The 23,821-nt window shown below is 39.1% G+C and overlaps 1 pseudogene; it reads right to left on the reverse strand.

Annotated features, from left to right (window-relative positions):
• Positions 1-14,996: 14,996 nt before the first annotated feature.
• On the reverse strand, positions 14,997-16,027 carry LOC137501299 (uncharacterized; annotated as a pseudogene).
• Between the last annotated feature and the right edge of the window lie 7,794 nt (positions 16,028-23,821).

Here is a 23,821-nt window from a genome sequence, read left to right on the forward strand (position 1 = left end):
AGGTGCTAGCACTAACAACTCACCTTGAGTTTGGTTTTCAAAGGGGTACTAAAACATCTGCAGTCTTTGTAGATCTAAAGGCTATATATGATACTGTGTGGAGGCAAGTATTGATGTTGAAGCTGCAGCGAATTATCCCTTGCAAAACTGTAACTACACTGATCAACAATATGCTGACCGAAAGGCTCTTCCGTGTCGCCATGTATGATAACATTAGTCGTCTTAGGAAACTAAAAAATGGCCTTCCCCAGGGATCAGTATTGGCACCTCTTCTATTCAGTCTCTACATATCGCATATTCTTTAGACAAAGTAAAATTCTCTTATGCAGACGACCTAGCCATTACCATTCAACATCCAGATTTCAGCCATGCCGAGACCACCCTGACGTCTGACCTGAATACACGTAGCTCTTACTTCCGAAACTGCAGACTACAACCCAGCATGAATAAGACAGCATCTGCTTGCTTCCATCTCCACAACAAGTTAGCTAATACAAAACTCCAAGTATGCTTCAATGGCTCAGTGCTAAAGCACAGTCCTAACCCAAAATACCTCGGGATAACGCTTGACCGAACCCTATCTTATAGAAAGTATCTTGAAAACCTCGGATCTAAGTTGAGATCACGCAACAATATTCTACTTAAATTGTGTGGAACTTCATGAGGTGCTTCAGCGGACACATTATGACGTACTGAGCTTGGCCTCGTGTATTCTGCAGCTGAATATTGCTCTTCAGTATGGCTTAACAGTTGCCATGTGAAGAAAGTCGATGTACAACTTAACACCACCATGCGTGTCATCTCTGGTACTCTGAAGGCAACTACAACGCACTGGCTGCCATTCCTGTCCCATATTGCTCCACCAAGCCTGCGACGTTCAGTAGCCCTTGCTGAAGAATGTGATAAGATCATGTCCAATCCAACTCTACCCATCCACAGCGATGTTGCAGATTTCTGGAGACAAAGGCTGAAATCCCGTAAGCCACCAATAAAAACAGCTAAGAATCTAATGGATGCTGGTTTCAGTTTAAAAGAGGATTGGAAAGAGCAATGGTTTCGTACAACTCCGGAGTGTCCAAGCCTCTTTAATCCAAATTACGCCCCAGCTGGTTTCAGTTTGCCAAGAAGAACGTGGTCATCACTAAATAGGTTTCGCCCTAATTGTGGAAGATCTGCATTCTCCCTTCACCAGTGGGGCTTCAGAGACTCCCCAGCGTGTGATTGTGGTGCATTGGTCCAGACCATGCATCATATAATGGAAGATTGCCCTCTGCGTGCTTATGGTGGAGACCGGAAAGACTTTGCTGATGTCTTTATCCCTAGTGCAGTGGATACATAATTTAGATATGAGTAGTCCAGTTATAAACATGGCCACCTCCATTTCTTAATTTTTTTCAGGAGAGGCGAAAAACTGTTTAATACATTTCCTACTTACCTTTTGAGTTAATGTTTTGAATGCAGATTCTCAGCAACATCAGAAACATATTTACATAAATATTTTCGTATGATATGACATAGTTCAGTAGAAAATCACTGTTGAATTATGGAGTTGGCCAAGTTTGTAAGTAAACAATGGAGCTAGCCACCTTTGTAACTGAACTCCACGCCTAATGCATTCATTTAACATAGTAAAATGGTCAGTAATTCTAAAATTTATGACAGGTGCATTCAACAAACTTGTAATATGTAAAAGTGTCAATTTAATGAAGAAAATGTGATTATTTTATAAATGAGACAAATATAAGAAAGTTGATCTTTCATACATTCTACGGTAGTTTTCAGTTTTTTGAAACAGCAGAATCCCTTCAACAACTTCAAAATCACCCTCAGTATTCTGAATGAGACATTCACAACAATCAGCCGCAGCAGGTACCTCTGGCTTGGTGTCATTTTCGTCAATAATCTCTTGAAACCATTTCAGTTTCTCATGTTTGTTCCACTCCTCTCCATAGTGTTTCTGAAGCAAATTTCTCACATTTTATATCTTCAATGGCTTTACTCTGATGCCAGGAACTAGTTCTGTAGGATTTATATCTTTCGGTCGTTTACCTTTTACCTTTACCGTTTACCTTTTTTCGTAACTGACAATGACTGCGCAATCTCAAAATTATAGTTGAGTTCCCCACTAACAGTAATCGAGTTTGACTTCCTTGTAAGTACAAGTGTTTTAATTTGTGAAATTTTAAAGTGAAGTGCTCCAGGATCTTTCACACACGTTTTAGCTTCAGCTTTCCAATCAAGAATATTCCAGTGGATTTTCAGGAGCTTTACCATTCCATGTTTCCTAAATACATCGTGGTAGTCTTCTAGTTGAACAATTGTATCCACTTTCTTTAAATCTCTTTCAATTGTTCCAAAATCTCTATCGCTCGGCATGTAAGAATGGCCAGTGATATTTTTCTCCATATCACAAAGTAACCTTTTGATGTATAATTACCTAATTCCTTTTACGGTAAAGTAAAACTATTAAAAACAGCTAAAATTTTCTAGTACAGCAATCGTTCATATCACACAATATCCACAACCACTGTTTACTTCCAGTTCCCACAAACATCTGTGCCAGTCACGTGATTAAATTGAAACTTATGATTGGTCGACGTGGAATTGGTCGATTTTGTTACCAATGCCTTAAGGAGTTGGACGTTTATGTAACTTAGGTTGATATTATAATGCTAAATTAACACTGTTATGGCCGATTTTGATACTAACTAATCTCGTAATGAGATTCCCCATATTCTTTACTGTATGAATCGGCAATAACCCCGATTTTAAAAAAATGGAGTTGGCCATATTTGTAACTAGGCTACTCATATTCATGTATAATTGTTCCCTACTTAGTACTATGTATCCTTTGCAGTTTTTCTGTTGTATACTATTGTATATACTTGTCCATTATGTAAATTCCATACGCGTAATAATAATAATAATAATAATAATAATAATAATAATAATAATAATAATAATAATAATAATAATAATAATAATTGTAAAAAATGCTGACAGGTATTGAACTTTGATCGATACGTGGATAAATAAGCAAACAAGCATTCCCCCTCCTCTCTTACTTTCAACGAAGCCAGATTTCACCGGTTATCTGCTGTCTACTCCATCATCGATGATTGTTATATGCTAAAAAATTTGCGGCTTGATTTTAAACATTAATTTGAAAAAGTTTGATTTTAAAATGTAAAGATTATTATTATATTTATTATTATTATTATTATTATTATTATTATTATTATTATTGTTATTATTATTATTATTATTATTATTATTATTATTATTATTATTATTATTATTATTATTATTTCTTGTTAACCGGCCAAACTTAGGACCACGCCAATACCACTTCACTTCCTTCTTATCATCCCTTATTCCTTCCTCTTTCTCCACAGTGCTTTCATTCTTTCACAATCTTGCGCTCATCTCTCTTAAGCCATTTTCCCCCTCTGCGATCTTCCTTTTCTTCAACAAGAACTTTTATGTTGGAAAGTATATTCCTGAATTGGTCTCTATCACGACATTCTTCATCTGCAATTCCTAACCTCTTGAGTTCTTCCTTCATCTGCTTGGCATATCCCCCTGACTCTTCAAGTAGTATATTTTATTAAAAATTTGTTTATTTAATATTGCTGGATCCAGCAATCGCAGCCGTCTTTTCCTTATTGTTGTTTCCAGGTCTTCTGTTCTTTTGTATATCTCCTTATTTGATCGTAACCTGTAGTTTCTCTCTACCACCCTTGGGCCGTAAATCCCCCTTAATATTCCCCTTTCAGTCTTTAATAGTTTTTCCAGGTTCGTTAGTGTTGCTGTTTCCACCCCATACAGAATCACTGGTTTTACCACAGCGTCACAATGTCTTAGTTTGGCATTAATGGAAAGATTCGTTTACTTGTAAATGGCTTTGGTGGCAGTGTTTAGCCCTTCCAACTTAAGTCTCCTATTTTCAATGGCATCCTTATCCAACCCGTTGCTGCTGATAATCTCTCCCAGGTATTTAATATTTGTGACATTCACTTCGCCATAGTTCGTCTTCATTATTTCCTTCACATAATTCCTGTCCATGCTCATCATCTCTGTTTTTGTGAAGGAGATTTTAAAACCTGTTTTCTCAGCTATCTCCTGTAGTTCGTTTATCTGTGTTATTGCTTCCTATTCTGCCTCAGTAAAGAGTGCCAAATCATCAGCAAAGGCCAAACACTTGGGTTCGACATTTTTATTTTTACTACCTATTATAGCACCTGAGTCATTATGTTTCCACAGTGTTTTATGACCTTATCTAGAACCACGTTGAAGAGTGTTGGGAATAAGCTGTCACCCTGTCTCAGACCTGTTTTTATCTGGAACGGTTTGCTGATCTCTCGCCGAAATTTCACTTTGGATATGGTGTTTGTTAGTGTCAGCCTAAGTAAGCTGAGTGTTTTATGATCGATGCCATATTCTCCCAAAATTTCCATCAATGTCTTTCTATCTATTGAATCGTATGATTTTTGAAAGTCAACGAAAGTGATGTTCTTTGGTCGCACATTGTAATATTTGATTATCATTTTTAGACTCAAGATATGATTCTGACAAGAGTGCCCTCTCCTGAAGCCACACTGATACTCTCCAAACTTGTGGTCAATTTGCGGTGTCATGCTGTTCAATAGGAGTTTAGAAAAAATCTTATATGTGAGAAATAAAAGTGATATTCCTCGGTAGTTGTTGGCGTCTGTTTTCGGTCCCTTTTTAAGTAGTGGGTGTATTAATGCCACTAGCCAGTCTTCTGGTATTTTTTTCTATCCAAATATTCCGGAACAGTTCTGTCGCTTCACAGATAAACGCGTGGCTATCTTCCACAGTTCTGCTATTACTCTATCTTCATCAGATGCTTTGTTGTTCTTTAGGGAGTTTATTACTTCCCTTACTTCTTCCTCGTCTGGTCGTTCGGAATCTGGGTTCTGGATTCTATCCTTCCCAATCTCCAATCTTTCCCTTAGCGACTCAAGTTAAGGAGGTACAATGTTCGACTATGTCCAACCACTAAAATGAACATTAATATCATGGAACAAACTTCTTACGAATTATTACTTATTATTATTATTATTATTATTATTATTATTATTATTATTATTATTATTATTATTATTATTTGAATTTTATCTTCCTTTTTTATATATTATCTTCATTCAATCACTACTGATCTGCGTTTAGGGCAGTCGCCCATGTAGCAGATTCCCTATCTGTTGTTTTCCTAGCCTTTTCTTAAATGGTTGCAAAGAAATTGGAAATTTTTTGAACATCTCCCTTGGTAAGTTATTCCAATCCCTAACTCCCCTTCCTATAAACGAATATTTGCCCCAATTTGTTCTCTTGAATTCCAACTTTATCTACATATTGTGATCTTTTATACTTTTAAAGACACAATCCAAACTTATTCGTCTACAGATGTCCTCCCACACCATCTCTCCACTGACAACTCGGAACATACCACTTAGCCGAGCAGCTCGTCTCCTTTCTCCCAAGTCTTCCCAGCTCAAATTTTGCAACATTTTTTAACGCTAATCTTTTGTCGGAGATCGCCCTGAACAAATCGACCTGCTTTTCTTTGGGTTTTTTCCAGTTCATGAATCAAGTAATCCTGGTAAGGGTCCCATACACTGGAACCATACTCTAGTTGGGTCTCGCCAGAGACAAATATGCTCGCTCCTTTACATCCTTACTACAACCCCTAAATACTCTCATAACCATGTGCAGAGACCTGTACCCTTTATTTACAATCATATTTATGTGATTACCCCAATGAAGATCTTTCCTTATATTAATACCTAGGTATTTAGAATGATCCCCAAAGGGAACTTTCACCCCATCAATGCAGTAGTTAAAACTCAGAGGACTTTTCCTATTTGTCAAACTCACAACCTGACATTTAACCCCGGTTATCATCATACCATTGCCTACTGTGCATCTCACAACATTATCGAGGTCATTTTGCAGTTTCTCACAACCTTGTAAACTCAGTACAGAATAACATCATCTGCAAAAAGCCTTATCTCTTATTCCACTTCTTTACACATATCATTGATACACATAAGAAAACCTAAAGGTCCAATAATACTGCCTTGAGGAATTCCCTTCTTAATTATTACAGGGACAGATAAAGCTTCACCTACTCGAATTCTCTGAGTTCTATTTTGTAGAAACAGAGCCACCCATTCAGTCACTCTTTTGTCTAGTCCAATTGCACTCATTTTTGCCAGAAGTCTCCCATGATCTACCCTATCAAATGCCTTAGATAAGTCAATCGCAATACAGTCCAATTGACCTCCCGAATCCAGGATATCTGCTATATCTTGCTGGAATCCAACAAGTTGGGCTCAGTGGAATAACCTTTCCTAAACCCAAACTGCCTTCTACCAAACCAGTTATTAATTTTGCAAACATGTCTAATATAATCATAAAGAATGTTTTCCCAAAGCTTACATACAATGCATGTCAAACTGACTGGCCTGTACTTTTCAGCTTTATGTTTATCACCCTTTCCTTTATATACAGGGGCTACTATAGCAACTCTCCATTCATTTGGCAATGTTCCTTCATGCAAACAATAATCGAACGAGTACATCAGATATGGTATTATATCCCAACCCATTGTCTTTAGTATATCCCCCGAAACCTTATCAATTCCAGCAGCTTTTCTAGTTTTCAACTTTTGTATCTTACTGTAAATGTCATTGCTGTCATAGGTAAATTTGAATACTTCTTTAATATTAGTCACCTCCTCTATCTGGACATTATCCTTGTAACCAACAATCTTTACATACTGCTGACCGAAAACTTTTTCCTTTTGAAGATCCTCGCATACACACTCCCCTTGTTCATTAATTATTCCTGGAATGTCCTTCTTGGAACCTGTTTCTGCCTTAAAGTACCTATACTTAGAACTTAGAACATTTTTTATTGCCCACCCTAGTTTACACCTTCGGCTTACCAGCAATAAAGACAAATTGAATACAAAAATATCTACTATCCTCTCTGAAAAGACTACCTAAACCACCTCACTAAATCTACTACGATGCTCCTAACAAAGGCGGATGACCTGTCCCTATGTTAGGGCACCAAACAATCACAGGCAATAAATAATGCAAAATACACAGAAATAAAAGAACAAAACTACAGATAAACAATCACTACTCTACATCCCTTGAACTACTACCTACGTCCCTACTAATTTAGTGGCGTCACCCAGGCGGATAACCATACCATGGGTAACTCCACCCTACACTAAACAAACAATTAACTACGTTGGTGGCGCTGCAGAGGCGGTTAGCCAGACCTTCACCAGTACCTATACTGGCACCCTTCACTACTCTAATTTGGTGGCGCAGCAGAGGCGGACCATAAGCCGCACCACCTTTCACTAAAACTAAAGTTATACTACAAACCTCTAAAATACCTGTCAAAAGGAAAGCAACTGGCTGCTCGCAGCATCCCCTGGTAATGAGGTAACCCCTTCCACCCATGATGCCGCTGTCAGCCACATTCGTGGATCAGATGTCATACCCACCTAAATCTCTATCGCAATGTGTTCCCTCCCCTTCTCTTCATGTCGAATCTCTGAGCTGGAACCCAGACCATCATGCGATTCGTCTCGCTCTTATCTTTTGCCCCGTCTACTAGTCTGTATCGCCTTATTACACACTGCCTTCTCCCATCATGACTCTCCGTTAATATGCGGACATGTTTTCTTATCTCGACTAGGGATGGGTCTTTCTCCCCCTATCCTGCCCTCTTATATCCCCTCCCTCCTTTTTCCACATCTTTCCAGCTCCCTTCTATCCCTACAGCTGTTCAACTCCCTTATAATACTTTTACATAGCTTATCCACTATATTGACAACGTTATAACATGAGGTTCATATTTTCTACATCATTTATCTACATCAATTGTCAATATGTCTATATTTTCTTGTTCCTCGCCGATCTTTCTTCCTATTTACATCTCTTCGTCATTATGATAAAAGAACCCACTACTTATTTATATTTTAATTTTACAATTTTACAAACTTTCTTTCTGTCACTCATTTACTGGCACATGACATTCTTCTATTGTTCACTTAATTTCTTTATAAACCTAGCTCTAACCAAATTTAAATATTTCGATATATTCGATCCTCTTTCCCATTCTCTGCATAGCCATGCCATCATCTTATAATCCTTTTCTACTCTCTTTCTTATTCAACACTTTCTTTCTCAACTCTTCTAATTCACTACATTTGGAAAATATATGCAAATCCGACCAGCCTTCTCCACATAAAATACATCTATTCTTATTTTCTCTACCTATCCATCCTATATTTTTTGGAATTCCCATAACCCACCAGTATAAATCTCTTTTATTCCTCCTACCCTCAAATTCAGTTCTCGGGTTTGTAATTTCTACTAATTTGTTTAATATTGATAATGAGTTCCTTTCCCTACATTCCATTATTAAAATCTGTCTTTCTATATCAGCCACTCTCTTTTCCACCTTGCTCAACACCCAATCTATTCTCTCTCTCCCCATCCTTCAGCCCATTCTCCTAACCCTATCCTTCGTAATATCTTTTTGCACTTATTCACCCAGTATTCCTCATTTTCCATATTTTTCTGGAACCTATACAACTCTTGAACTAAATCTCCTCCCTTCCCTTCTTCCAATCTCATCCAATACTTCATTATCCTCTTCGCTATCGTAATATCTACCGATTCTTTACATACTAGTCTAGAACCCACATTAGCTGTACAGTTAGGAACCCCCATCATAATCTTACTAAATTTTGCCACCCCCCCGGTTTAATTCCTTCCTATTCTCTTCCAATCCCCACACTTCTACTCCATATAACATTCTTCCTTTCACCATTGATTGGAACACCATTCTCTGAATTTTATATTTAATTTCCGGGAATTTGTTTTCTAAACCGCCACTACTGCAAGTGCTCCTCTCCCTTCTAATAAAGCTCTTTTGGTCTGTTCGTTCCATTTTCCATTGCTGCTAATTATCGCTCCTAATTACTCAATTTTATTCTTTGTTCTGATTTCTTCCTGTTCTACTATCCAATATTTCTTTTCTTTCTTGCCTTTTCTTTTCGTGCATACCATTATCCGTGTCTTCTGCACGTTTATTCTAAGTGCCCATCTCTTAGTATATTCCACCACCTCTTCTAGTCCTTTTCTCAACCCCCTTGCTGTTAGCGACATAATCAATAAATCATCTGCAAAAAGCAGACCCGGTATTTCCCGATTCCTTATCCAAGGACATTGCCAGCCCTCCCCTCCATGACTATCTAATATATTGTTAATAAACAATAAAAATAAAATCGGAGACAGTTTACAACCTTGCCTTACACCCCTCTTGGATTCTATGTATTTACTCAACCCACCCCCCTGTAACTTAATCATTACCATTACTTCCTTAAATATCCCTTCTATTGCCATCCTCATTTTCCTTGATAACCCAATATCCCTTAACCTAGTAAACAGCGCCTCCCTATTCACTGCATCAACGGCTTTCTCCAAATCTATTGCTGCTACATACAATCTCATCCCTGCCATCTTGACATATTTCGTGTTTAGGGTATCCACAATCCATATATTATCTACCGTATTCCTCTCTTTTCTGAACCAATTTTGAAACTCCGAAATCCTTCCATACTTCTCTGCCCAATTTATGATCCTATTGGCTAAAATTCCTGTGTATACCTTCGATAGCGAGTCAAGGAGTGTAATTCCTCTGTAGTTATTAGGATCACTCCTACTCCCTTTATTCTTGTATATCGGACACAATACTCCTTTTCTCCATTCTCTAGGAAATTTCGCCGATTCCCATATTTTGTTAAAAAATTACCATCACCTTCAGCATCGATTCATTTGTTCCTACTTCCTTCTAAACTCTGTTGTTTATACCATTCGCCCCGCCCGCTACTTTCGTTTTTACTTTACTTAACACACTAACTACTTCTTGTATTGTTATTTCTCCATAACTGTCCTCCTACTTGTAAATCTCTTCGTATTGATGTCATACTTCTTTCCTCTTGCCAGTCACCTCGCCCACTCAAAAGACCTGTTAAGTAACCTACCCACTCCTTTTCCTCTATGTCTGTTCCCTTCCCCTTCCCTATATCTCTTAAGATAGTTTATGGTTTCCCATATTCTCTCAAATCTTTTCTCTTTGCAATATCTATTCACTCTTTCCGCTTCCGTCTCCCTCCAACATTTCTTTTCCTCTTTCAGTAAATTCTTATATTCTCTTCTTAATTTACAATATTCCTCTCTTTTCTCCTGTTTCCCGCCTTTTTTCAAGATGGCAACCGAGTAAGAGAGCATTAATGGTTAGTCTGAAGATTTATTGTGTTCGTATGGATATTAGTGATTCTTGGTGACTAAGTTATATGTAACAACGACCGGTGTGTGTGAAAATTGTCACGGGTGAATAAGAAATATCATTTATTTTACGTGAACTAAGTGTGAAACGGTGTTTCAGATCGGAATTTTTGTTTGAGGTTATGTCCAAGAACAAACAAAATAATCGCGGTAGCAAGGAGATGGCAAGCTTGGAGCAGCAACAGCCACAGCAGCGCAGTGCAGCGGATGGGAATGTGAGGACTCCACCTAACGTAAACAGTCGCTCAGAGGATCTGTCGGGCGCGGTGAATAAAATACTTCGTGAGTCAACATTTTTAGACTCAATTATGGATCGATTAGTGGACAGAGTTATTGACAGGCTGAAGGAAAGTATTGATTTCAATACTAAAGTAATTGAAGACTTAAAACTGGAAATTAATAAACGGGATGAAAATATCAAGGAACTTCAACAGGAACTTCACAAGATGAAAGCCGATTCCCATGACGAAGTGGAGAATGTTAACCAATACCTAAGGAGAAACAATATTGAAATCCATGGCGCACCAGAACTTCCGAATGAAGACGTTTATAGTGTCGTGACAAATATTGGTAAAGCTATTGGATTTGAATTAAAAAGTGTGATGTAGACATTGATCATAGAATTCCCTCGGCAAACAAGACACTACCCAGACCCATCATTGTCAAATTTGTGAACAGATGGAAAAAACAGGAATTTATGGCAGCAAAGAAGATTGTCCGGCAGATATCATCTGTAGCAGTGGGCTTCACTGCTTCAGATCATATGATTTACATCAATGATCATCTTATACCCAGAGCCAAAGGTCTTCTTAAGAGGGCCAAGGATTTAAGAATGAAAGGTTATAAGTATGTGTGGACACGGGAAGGTAAGATTTTTGTTAGGAAGGATGATAACTCTAATGTGATAAGCATACGAAATATCGAAGATGTTCTTAATCTTGAATCAGCTTGAATTATGACATGGAAATTGTAGAGGCTCAGTTAACAAACTTAAGACAACTTAAGACCACAGATTGCCATCTGAGAATTTTTTATGCTAACTCGCAAAGTATCCGTAATAAATGGCTAAACTTAACCAGTTTAATTGTAGATGTACAGATGCCAGAAATCATTATTATAGTAGGCACATGGTTATTCCCACAAGATGAGAAATATTATAATCTGAAAGGTTATGAATGTTATTTTTGTTCCAGAACAAAAGATAGAGGGGGAGGGATTACTATATACATTAAAGAAACCTATAAAACTAAAATATTAGTTTCGATTAACACTCCTGGTACTCCGTACAATTTTTTATTGGTTAAAGTCAGCGGTCTGGAGAGGGATATTCTTATTTTGGGATGTTATAATCCCCATTTGAAATTTTCCAAAGAGTTTCTTAATGTACTTGAGGATATATGGAATAAATATAGTTATTATATGTGTTTTACTGTAGGAGGTTTCAATATTGACAAACTTCAGCCGAGTCTACTAGCGTCTGAACTTAAGAGGTTATGTGAATGCTATAACCAAAATCCATGTAACAGCAGATTTCCCACCAGGATTACTAACAGTACAGCTAGTCTGTTAGATCATGTTTATGTCAATAAGCTGTACAGGTTCAAACTGTATAATATAATTAATGATTATAGTGATCATAATTTATTAGTCTGCGATATAAATTTGTTATCGAAAGTGAGAACAGAAATTTCATACTTGAAACCAAAAACATGTAATGTGAAGAACATGAATGCTTATATGTCTACCAATCCTCTGATCATCAGTGAAGGTGATAGTTGTGATGTGATAATAAATAAACTTAACAATTATCTGCAGGAAGCCAATAGTAGCAGTAGGCCTATAAATCAGAATTATAAAGCAAATAATAAGACATTCAAAGTTAGGCAATATTGCCCATGGATGAATGATACACTTTCCAGCCTCATTGATCAAAAGAATAAACTTTACGGTAAAATAAAAAGACAACAACTTAGAGTAAAAATGGGCTGTGATTATGCATCACATAATTGATAAATTACTATAAACTATTATGTAATCAGGTAACAAAGCTTAAAAGACAGTTGGAAAATGCATATTTCATAAATAGAGTAAGTACTGCCAAAAACAATCCTTGGAAAATTGTCAATGAAATCTTAACATCAAATTTTAACAAAAACAGGAATTTCCAACTCAAAGTTCAAGATAATATTGTGACTTGTCCAGTAGAAATATCAAAATTATTTAATGACCACTTTATTAATATAGGAAAAAAGTTAGCTACCAATACTCCTACCCACAAATCACCTAAAATTGGAAATGAGCCAAGTAATTCATTGTTTTTGAAACCTACTAATGACCTTGAAGTTGCGGAAATAATAAAAAAATTAAAAAATAGCAGCTGTAGTGATGTGTACGGTGTTAGTAATAACCTACTTAAGAGTCTAGCTGTGCATTTAATTCCATGCATTACAAAGTTAATCAACAAATCGTTAAGTGAAGGTATTGTTCCATGTGAGTTAAAAATTGCCAAGGTCATTCCTGTGTATAAAGAGTCCGATAAATTCGATCTTAATAACTACAGACCTATATCAGTCCTTCCCATTGTGTCAAAAATCCTAGAGATAGTGGTCAAAGATAGGCTATTAAAATACCTACAATGTAATGACTATTTTTATCCATACCAGTACGGATTTTTCCTAACTCTAGTACCTACAATGCTGTGGAAGACATTATTATTAAGTCACAGGAGTCCTTAGACTCATGTATGGTAGCATCAGGCCTTTTTATAGATCTTCAGAAAGCATTTGACACAGTTGACCATAACATTTTATTACTGAAGTTGGAAGCAGCAGGGGTTAGAGGTTTAGCACTTAACTGGTTTACAGATTATCTCAGAGAAAGGGTACAGTTCATTAGTTGTATGGGAGCAGAAAGCACGTTACAGACTATAACGACTGTTGTGCCTCAAGGTTCTGTTCTAGCACCAATATTATTTCTTGTATTTGTCAATGATATTGGTAACTTGCCGCTGTTCGGCAAGTTGTCATTATTTGCTGATGACACAAATATTTTCTACACAGGGAATTGTACATATAATCTTGAAGAAAAGATGCAACATGACATATCTTTAATTCAGACCTCGCTTACTACCAACCGACTAAGAATTAATCATAATAAAACTAACTGTATCATATTTCACAAACCATTATGTACATTTCCTCTGGACATCAACTTGAGTTTCTATGACCAAGTGGTACCTCGTGTTCAATAAACCAAATTTCTAGGACTTAGCATAGATGAGTCACTAACTTGGGAGAATCACATCACAATGCTGTGTGATAGAATAACTCCTGCTATTGGTGTACTCAGCCGATTAAAATACAAAGTTTCTCGTGGACTGTTGAAGAGTATTTATCATGCACTAATTGAAAGCCACCTGAATTATATGATTCATATCTGGGCATGTTGCAGTAAAAACAATTTGAAAAGATCAGTATCTTACAGAAAAGAGCACTGAAAATACTCTTCAACTTACCCACCTTAACACCAACCATACAGGTCTACCAGTATTGTAATGTGCTGTCACTAGATGGTCTTCGTAAAAAAGCTTCAGCTATTATGTTGTATAAATTGAAAAATGGACAAACTCATTCGAACACCCTTTGCAACTTGAATTCTGACATACATTCATACAGTACAAGAGGATCTACTAAAATTCACTGTAAATCATCGAAGTCTACTAAGTATGGCACTAATTCTTTATGGCATTTTTCTGTAAAGTTTTTCAATAGCCTTCCTGAGCATATTCGAGAAGCCGCTAACTTACCCATCTTTAAAACCAAGCTTGTTAATTTTCTAAAAGTAAAAATGCCAAGCCTATAGAGTACTGATTTAGTATACTATATCACTGCTGTTCATGTTTGGTTTCTATCACTAGGATACCTTAATATTATTTTTATTATTCTTCATTGTACAGTATATTATACTTTTGTCCTAGAAGCTGATGTTCTAAAATTTCATCTTTGTTGCCAAATGTAATTAATATTATAATTATTCATTGTACAGTATATTATATTTTTGTCCTAGAAGCTGATGTTCTCAAATCTCATCTTTGTTGCCAAATGTAATTATTTGTACTGCACCATTATGAGGCTTGGCTCAGGTGCCTCTTTTGAAATAAATAAAATAAAAATAAAATGTTTCCTAAATTCTGCTGGTGCTGTAAAGTACCTATACATACTCTTCCATTTTTCACTAAAATTAGTGTGGCCAATTTGTACAGAGCGACAAACGTTTACTGCTTGGTGTATTTTTGCCGCATGCACATCGCAGAAAGTACTAGGGAGGTGGTTTCAACGATCGCAGAAAAGACCAGGGAGTTGTTATCTGCTGTCTACTCCATCATCGGTGATTGTTATCTGCTGAAACTTTACGGCTTGATTTTCAACATTAATTCGAAAAGAAAGTTTGTTTTTAATTATATTATTCTTCTTCTTCTTCTTCTTCTTCTTCTTCTTATTATTATTATTATTATTATTATTATTATTATTATTATTATTATTATTCTTTATTCGTTTCGGCCAAGTGGGGTCCACGTCAGTTCAACTGTCTCCGATTTCAAGCTTTAACTGCCACCCAGTGCTCCTGCATTCTTCTCTGGTGTTGTTCTTTTCTCTCTTGGGTCCACGCCTTCCCTGTCTTCAACTTCGGCTTTTCCTGGAAACCTTTGTGTGTACGTAGATTTTCCGTAAGCAGGATACGCTCCTGGATATATTTAGGAGAAATTTCCATTTGTCGCAGATCTTTCTAAACTTCTGCGAACCATGCCCCTTTGGTATACTTATATTGAAAGTACGTTAATATCAGTTTAGATATCCTGCCTGGGCTCATTCTTGTCACGTGGCTATAAAAGGCAATCCTTCTTTTTCGAATTGTGTCGCTTATCTTCTCCACGTGCTTGTATAATTCGTGGTTGTGATGCCTTCTGTACTCCCTGTTTTGTTTGATGGGACCCAGGATTTTTCTCAAAATCTTCCTTTCTGTAGCCTCTAGTTTTTCCATTAGACCTTTCTTGTTCATTGTAAGAGTCTCTGCTGCATACAAAGCCTCTGGTCGAATAACAGTACAGTAATGTCTAATTATGGCGTTAAGGATATCGATCTCTTATTGTAGATGTCTTTAGTAAGTTGGTAGGCCATTTCCACTTTGTTAATGCTTGACACGAAGCCTTCTTTCTCTGATAGGTTACGCTCTATCCATTCACCAAGGTATTTAAACTTTTCTGTCTGCTTAATTTTTCCTAGTCCGACCTCCAATTCCCTTGACGCTGATTTTATGTTTGTCATGAAGTGCGTCTTCTCAAAGGAGATTTGAAACCCAGCCTTCAATGCTTGAGTCTTCAGTTGGTTAAGCTGTTGTTCTGCCAAATCAATGGAGTATGAAAAGATCACTTGCTCATCTGCAAAGGCTAGACAGTCGATTGTAAGATTCATATACTTGTAGCTTAGCCTTACCCCAATTTCTACTCCTGAACTTTTAATTTCTTTCCGCCATTCTCGGATGATCTTTTCTAAAACACAGCTGAATAGAAGAGCTGATAGCCCGTCTCCTTGTCTCACTCCTGTTATGATTTCAAAGGCATCACACATCTCTCCTCTGAACTTCACTTTGGAGGTGATCTTACTCAGGGTTTGCTGGATAATGGCTTTTGTCTTGTTATCTAAGCCAACGCTTCAAGGGTTTGCAATAGGGTGGTTCGATCGATTGAGTCATACACTTTCCTAAAATCAACAAAGTTCACAACGAATTCCCTGTTACTGCGTTTCAGATATGAAAGGACGGACTTCAGCTTCATAATCTCCTCAGCGAATCTCCCTTTCTGAAACCTCCTTGGTATTCCCCTAATTGTGGATCGATTAATGTTCCGCCCTATTCTGCAGAGCTGTTAAGAGGATATTGTAAGTTATTGACAGAAGAGAGATGCCACTGTAGTTGTTCACATCTGTTATCTCCCCATTCTTATGTAGTGGATTAATTACGGCAGAGGTCCATCCACTTGGGAGATTTTCGCCTTATTCGCTGCATGCTTCCACAGTTCAGCAATTATCAAATCTTCACCCGATGCCTTGTTGTCCTTCAGCTCTTGGATGATCGTCCTGACTTCTGCTTTCGTACGTGAGGACGAATCTGGGTGGATGTTTGGATTTTTTTCATAAACGAATGTGGTCTCTGGAGCCTCACAGTTGAGGAGGCTTTCAAAATAACTTGCTAGAAGCTGGCAATTATCTTCATCATTGTGAGCTAATTTCCCGTTGGAATGTTTAAACTGTAGACTTGGTGGGTTGTATCTGTTCAGATTGTGCTTGAAGGTTTTATAGAAGTAACGTGTGTTATTTTTCTGGAAGTCTTGCTCAATCTGTACCAACTGTTTCTTATTAAACATACGTTTCACCTCACGGATGGTTTTTGATGCAGATTTTCTCGCGTTTAGGAAGTTGATCCTGTTCGCTTCATTTTGTGGCAATTCCATTTCTGCTATGCAACCGGTTTTAGCTGTACTGCTGCATCGCATTCATTAGCCCACCAAGCATGCTTTCTTGATTTCGTGTGTGGGACACTCTCCTTAGCTGCTCTGACTATAGCCTCCTGTAATTGTTCCCAGTTCTCTGGATTTAAAGTTTCCAACTTGTGGGTGAATTCTTCGTTGCTCCTTAGCTTGTCTCTGTCGATCTTATCAAATTTTCTTGGAGTAATCTTCTTGGTATTTCTTGAAATTAGTCTAACATTGATCTTTGAAAGGTAGTGATCCGAGTCTAATTTGGTATATCTCAGAAGCTTTACGTTCTGGATCTCTCGTTGCGCTTTCTGTGCAATGGCGACATAGTGAATTTGGAATTCACGAAGGTTGCAGTTTGGAGAAACCCAGGTCTTCTGATTTCTGGGCAAGTGTTGGAGCGCAATTGACTTGAGGGCCAGATTGAATGCTCTGCATAACTTCACAAGCCTCTCTCCATTACGATAGGTTCCCCTGTGAGCTGGGTAGTTTCCAATAATCGTATGATATTTTCGTTCCTTGCCAAGGTGGGCATTGAAATCTTCAAGCAAAATGATGGTATGTTTGTCAGGTTCATTTGAGGGGCTATATTCTAGTTCCGCCCAGAATGCGTCTGTTCCTTCCGGGTCCTTCTTATTCGCCTGATTGATCGGCACATGTACGTTTATCACTGTGTAAACTCTATTTGTACACCGAAAAGAAAGAGTAGAGACTCGGCTGTTATTATTATTATTATTATTATTATTATTATTATTATTATTATTATTATTATTATTATTATTATTATTATTATTATTATTATTATTATTTTATTATTATCTTCCTTTTTAGATATTGGATGGTGTGAATAAAAATGAGTCTAAGCGATTGAGCGTGTGCTCGCTGAGTGCCTGAGTGTCTTCCTGCCGATGAGCTACTACTCCTCATTTGTTGTGAATAAAAATATAGAGCGGAAGCACCGCGTACACTCGAGTGTCTGGAGCAGCCACTCAGTGTCACTGATCAAGGTTGTGCACGTGCCATGTTGTATAACACCTTAGACTGTGATAACACTTCGATGACTTCCGGGTAGTTCAATGCCTTAACATGGCATTGACAATGTGGAATTCCAGTCCGCTTTTATCTCCATTTTAAAGGAACATACAACTATGTTTTCTATTGCTATTTGCTTTACGTCGCACCGACACAGATTGGTCTTATGGCGACGATGGGACAGGAAAGGCCTAGGAATGGGAAGGATGCGGACGCGGTCTTCATTAAGGTACAGCCCAAGCATTTGCCTGCTGTGAAAATGGGAAACCACGGAAAACCATCTTCAGGGCTGCTGACTGTGGGATTCGAACCCACTATCTCCCGAATGCGAGCTCATAGCTGCGCGCTCCTAACTGCACGGCCAACTTGCCCGGTAATTATGTTTTCAAAGTCACAGTTACCGGATAAGGAGCACAAGAAAACAAGTGCAATAAATGCAGTTCAGTGTGAACTACTCGCTAAATTTAACTGAAACATTTCCGTCCAACAACTGTCTGATTGGCTGAATGGTCAGTATTGAGGCCATCGGTTCAGAGGGTCCGGATGGGTCGGGGATTTTAATCGCCTCTGATTAATTCTTCTGGTTCGGAGACTGTGTGTTTGCGTTTGTCCCAACGCTTTCTTCTTCATATTCGCACAACACACTACGCTACCAACCATCACAGAAACGCGCATTTGTGATTAAATCCCTCCATCTAGGGTTGGCGTCAGGAAGAGCATCCGGCCGTTAAACAGGGCCAAATCCACATTCGCGACACAACTCGCACCCAGGACCCCACAGAGGTGGGAACAGCGGTAGAAGGAGATGAAGAATTTCCGTCCAACAACTGTTGGTAAAAAATTACAAAACATGAAAAGAAGACTGATATACAAAGTAGAATTAAAGCGTACAGGAAACAAATGCATATCGTTAAATAATGGGAGAAGCGGCTGTTGAATCTGATGCAGAGGGAGATTAACCCTACCATCGGTAGTTACCAAAGGTAGAAAATCATAGCCTGAATATTACGACATTAATACATTGAGGAAAATGGTAGGCCTCTAACCTAAATAACAAACATTATTTATAATGAAAATAATATATTGACAATTGAATGAATTTTTTAGGAGCCAGATCTGGAGGACCGGATGAGTTGGCCGTGCGATTAAGGGCGCGCAGCTATGAGCTTGCATCCGGGAGATAATGGGTTCGATCCCCACTGTCAGCAGCCTTGAAAATGGTTTTCCGTGGTTTCCCATTTTCACACTAGGCAAATGCTGGGGTTGTACCTTAATTAAGGCCACGGCCGCTCCCTTTCTACTAGTACGCCATTCCTATAACATCGCCGCCATAAGACCTATCTGTGTCGGCGTGACGTAAGCAAGTTGTAAGATCTGCAGAAGTTGTCATCCCTTCAACTTCCTACAGAGGCGTCATAACTCTGCCACTGACTTCGTGATGTCCAGGCCGTACTCTAGGGAGCGCGGGAAAGCAATCAGGTGATCGTTAGGGGGGAAGTTAATCATGCGTGCTAGTTGGGTTACATGTGAATTCTTCGCTGTTTTATTGAAACTTTTAACGTTGGCCGCATGTTTACTCAGATATATATCAGACTGAGTCGTTATCGACCGCATTATTAAGTGAAAAGTCCTCAGTTAGTGAAGAAAACTTAGTGTGAGCGTGTATACTTGTGAGGCTCTTGGTTAAGAATATCGCTTTGCCGTGTTTTAATTATGTAGTTTATTTGTGTAATGTTATATCCCTAGTGTAAAATGAATTGAGTTAAAGCATTCAGCGTTTTATTATCAACGACGATGTGTATAAAGTTGAATTAAGGTTATCAGTGAGAGAAATCACTATGTTAAGAGTTGATGTCTGCCTGGCTGCAAAGCAAATTATAAACAAGGAGAGTACACTCCAGCATTTGTGTTTCCTTCTGCTGAAAAAAGGGTTAGGATATGAAGAAGGCTATTCCTAGAGAGAAACGAATCGTTAATCACCACACAGTTGTTTGTATCAACCAATTTTCTGAAGACTAAATGCTGAGGGAAATAAGAGTGTATCGTACAGATGGTGAGTTAAAACTTATTGTGTCAAAACCATGGGTAACATTAGATATATTTTTATGTAGTAAGACTCGGATTATTTGAATTCGGTGTACCAGTATATGAAAATTCAAGACCAATTTATGCATTGTACCATTTAAGGTAGAAATGTATTGTGAAATAACACTGCTGGGATTTTCCTATCAAATTTCATATCATATGCAATGAAACAGGGTTATTCCATGAAAATTTAATATGAAAATAATTGTATAGGCATTGTTTGCTGTTCAAAAATGTACATTTTTAAACAATAACTGAGTTTCTTGACAGTGACAGTAAATGTTTTGTTATTGTTGGAGGTCAGCTTACTTATAATCTTTCTTGTAGGTACTGAATCGGTGGTACAGAAATAATTTACATTTGTATTATATTGTATTGGTAATCTGTTGCTTGTTTTCTATCAGTTTGTATGATGTGAATGTTCCAGTTGACTAGAAAATGGATAGAAACCGCAAAAATATGTCTCAAAAAGTGTTAGCCTGTACTCACGGAAACGGACGGATATACGCGAGAAATAGAATGTTACGGGGAAGGATATGCATTGTATATCAGAACTAACAAATATTTGTGAATCGTTTTAGGTTTTATAAGGTGTTAACAGATTCTTAAGTAATTTAAACGAGTGTGTTATCCAAGTGAAGCGGATGCGTATCGCCTCCAAGTCCCACCCAAAGCGTGACGTCATCAGAGTTACAGTACGGCCTGGACATCACGAGGGCAGTGACTCTGTAAACATCGGAGTTTCTCCAAATTCGGAAGTCATAGACAGAGTCAGGCCGTGATACATCTACACTGGTTGAATTCTTCCTATCCATTGCAAGTGGCCTGTACGTTAATGCTAGGGACGCCTTTTCTGTAAATGTAGTCATTCCCATAAATATGTGGCTTCTGAAGTTGTACATGAGTACAGTCTACAGTTCCGACAGCATAAGTGAAGCTCAAATGTTCTTGCTACTTAGCCCGTGCTTCCTGCATCTAAGCAACATTTGCTGGAATTTTATCTAGTAATCTGCTTTCATTTCTCTTCATGTCAAAACCTGCGAAAATGTTTTTGACACAGCTCTCCGAGATGTCTTCACCAACTCCACTCTCAAACCCAGGTTCACCAACATAACACAAGAAGATTTACACTTTTTCTTCATTTGTTAGTGCACCACCTCGTGTTTCTTTGGAATGTCCAAGGAAATGCTCCGCTAACCATTCTGCATCCTCCTTGAAAATCCACAGCCTGATTCCAGTCATCTGACCGGGTCAGGAATGGTATGAATGAAGCGGTGAGGATAGGGATAATGTCGGCTGCCAAAGCCTGTCTCACTCCTCTGGGGCAACGAATAATGACTGACAGATGAAGTATAATGATATTGGAGAGTGCTGCTGGAATGAAAGATGACAGGAAAAACTGGAGTAACCGGAGAAAAATCTGTCCCGATCCGCTTTGTCCAGCACAAATCCCACATGGCGTGACCGAGATTTGAACCACGGAACCCAAAGGTGAAAGGCCGGCGCGCTGCCGTCTGAGCCACGGAGGCTCTTCAGCATGCTCCTTACTGGACCTTTATAACACACTGTAATCAAGTTGAGATGATTTTCTTCTTTCATTCTTTCTTTCTTTCTTTCTTTCTTTCTTTCTTTCTTTCTTTCTTTCCTTCTTTCTTTATTTCTTTGTTTCTTAATCTGCTTACCCTCCAGGGTTGACTTTTCCCTCGGACTAAGCGAGGGATCCCACCTCTACCGCCTCTTGGGCAGTGTCCTGGAGCTTCAGACTCTGGGTCAGGGGATACAACTCGGGAGGATGGCCAGTACCTCGACCAGGCGGCCACCCTGCTATGCTGAACAGGGGCCTTGGTGGGGGATGGGAAGAATGGAACGGATAGACAAAGAAGGGGGAAGGAAGCGGCCGTGGCCTTAAGTTACGTACCATCCCGGCATTTGCCTGGAGGAGAAGTGGTAAACCACGGAAAACCACTTCCAGGATGGCTGAGGTAGGAATCGAACCCATCTCTACTTAGTTGACCTCCCGAAGCTGAGTGAACCCCACTCCAGCCCTTGTACCACTTTTCAAATTTCGTGGCAGAGCCGGGAAACGAACCCGGATCACTGCGGGTGGCAGCTAATCACACTAACCACTACACCAGAGAGGCGGAGGAGATGATTCTCTGCGAAGTTTATATAATTTTCTTTTCCGATGTAATAATTTCGTGTGGCTATTTCCAGCCGAGTGCAGCCCTTGTAAGGCAGACCCTCCGATGAGAGTGGGCGGCATCTGCCATGTGTAGGTAACTGCGTGTTATTGTAGTGGAGGATAGTGTTATGTGTGGTGTGTGAGTTGCAGGGATGTTGGGGACAGCACAAACACCCAGCCCCCGGACCACTGGAATTAACCAATGAAGGTTAAAATCCCCGACCCGGCCGGGAATCTAACCCGGGACCCTCTGAACCGAAGGCCAGTACGCTGACCATTCAGCCAACGAGTTCTTTTCCGATTAACCACCACCATTACCTCTGCCATGCTATTGAACGTGACACTATCATTTGGAGTCACCTACTGAGTTAGCTCAGGGAAACATGAGCAGGCGCTTACCGGAAAGAGTGCCTGCTTTATCTTTATTTACCAGAAATCTGGAGCACCCACTCTGCTACTCGAGCGACTGGAGTGTGTGCTCAAGGTCACAGGTCTGCTGTGAGTGACTGCTTCCGACAGGCGGTTTTTATTCACCTCATTGCGAGTACCTGTTCTAAATTCGCGAGTAAAGAGTGCGTGCTCATTTTTATTCACACCACCCATTATCTTCATTTGTACAGAGCGACAAACGTTTACTGATTGAAGTATTTTAGCCGTATCCACATAGCAGAAAGGACCAGGGAGGTGGTTTCAGCGATCGCAGAAAAGAGTTGTTATCTGCTGTCTACTCCATCATCGGTAATTGTTATCTGCTGACTACAAAAAATCCTGCGGCAATTTTTTTTTTTGCTAGTTGCTTTACGTCACACCGACACAGATAGGTTTTATGGCGACGATGGGACAGGAAAGGTCTAGGAGTGAGTAGGAATCGGCCGTGGCCTTAATTAATGTACAGCCCCAGCATTTGCTTGGTGTGAAAATGGAAAACCACGGAAAATCATCTTCAGGGCTGCCGACAGTGGGGTTCGCGGCTTGATTTTCAACATTAATCTAAAACGTAAGCCCCCTCTAGGGACACCATGATGTTGACGATGGTGTGGGGCTTGTGTGCTTGTCGATCCCGAGAGCTGTGTCAGCTCAGGGTTTGGCTTCGGTGTAGGGCCAGATTAACAAGGTGTTCTCCGAGTTGCCTGAGAGGTGTCTGTGCTCTTTAGATTTCATAACTATTTCTACCCTTCTATTCTCGCCTTCTTAAATGTCATTCCTCTTCCTGTATAGACAACCTCTCTGCCTCGGGTTTTATCCTCCCCCAATCGTGGCGAGGTGATGCATGGTTACTGGGAGGGTCTTAGCGGCCCACCCCAATCACAAGTTTCGGGTCGTGGCGAGGTGATGCATGGCTACTGGGAGAGTAGTAGTAGTAGTAGTTCCTAGCGACCCACCTCCAGATACCGGGCGCCCTCTGGAGTATATAGCCTTGCGTTCGGGACGTCAGGGTTCTGCCGAAGGTCGACCTATATCCCCGGTACTCGTGGGACTACGTATGGTTTTTGAGTTTGGTTTTGATTCATCGAAGGCTGCAGGCCTTAAAACTGCGTCCTTTATTTGTTCAGTTAGGAAACGTAAACGTTTCAATCGTGTTGACCTGTC

Source organism: Anabrus simplex, chromosome 6, assembly GCF_040414725.1.
Source record: "Anabrus simplex isolate iqAnaSimp1 chromosome 6, ASM4041472v1, whole genome shotgun sequence".
Classification (NCBI taxonomy): Eukaryota; Metazoa; Arthropoda; class Insecta; order Orthoptera; family Tettigoniidae; genus Anabrus; species Anabrus simplex.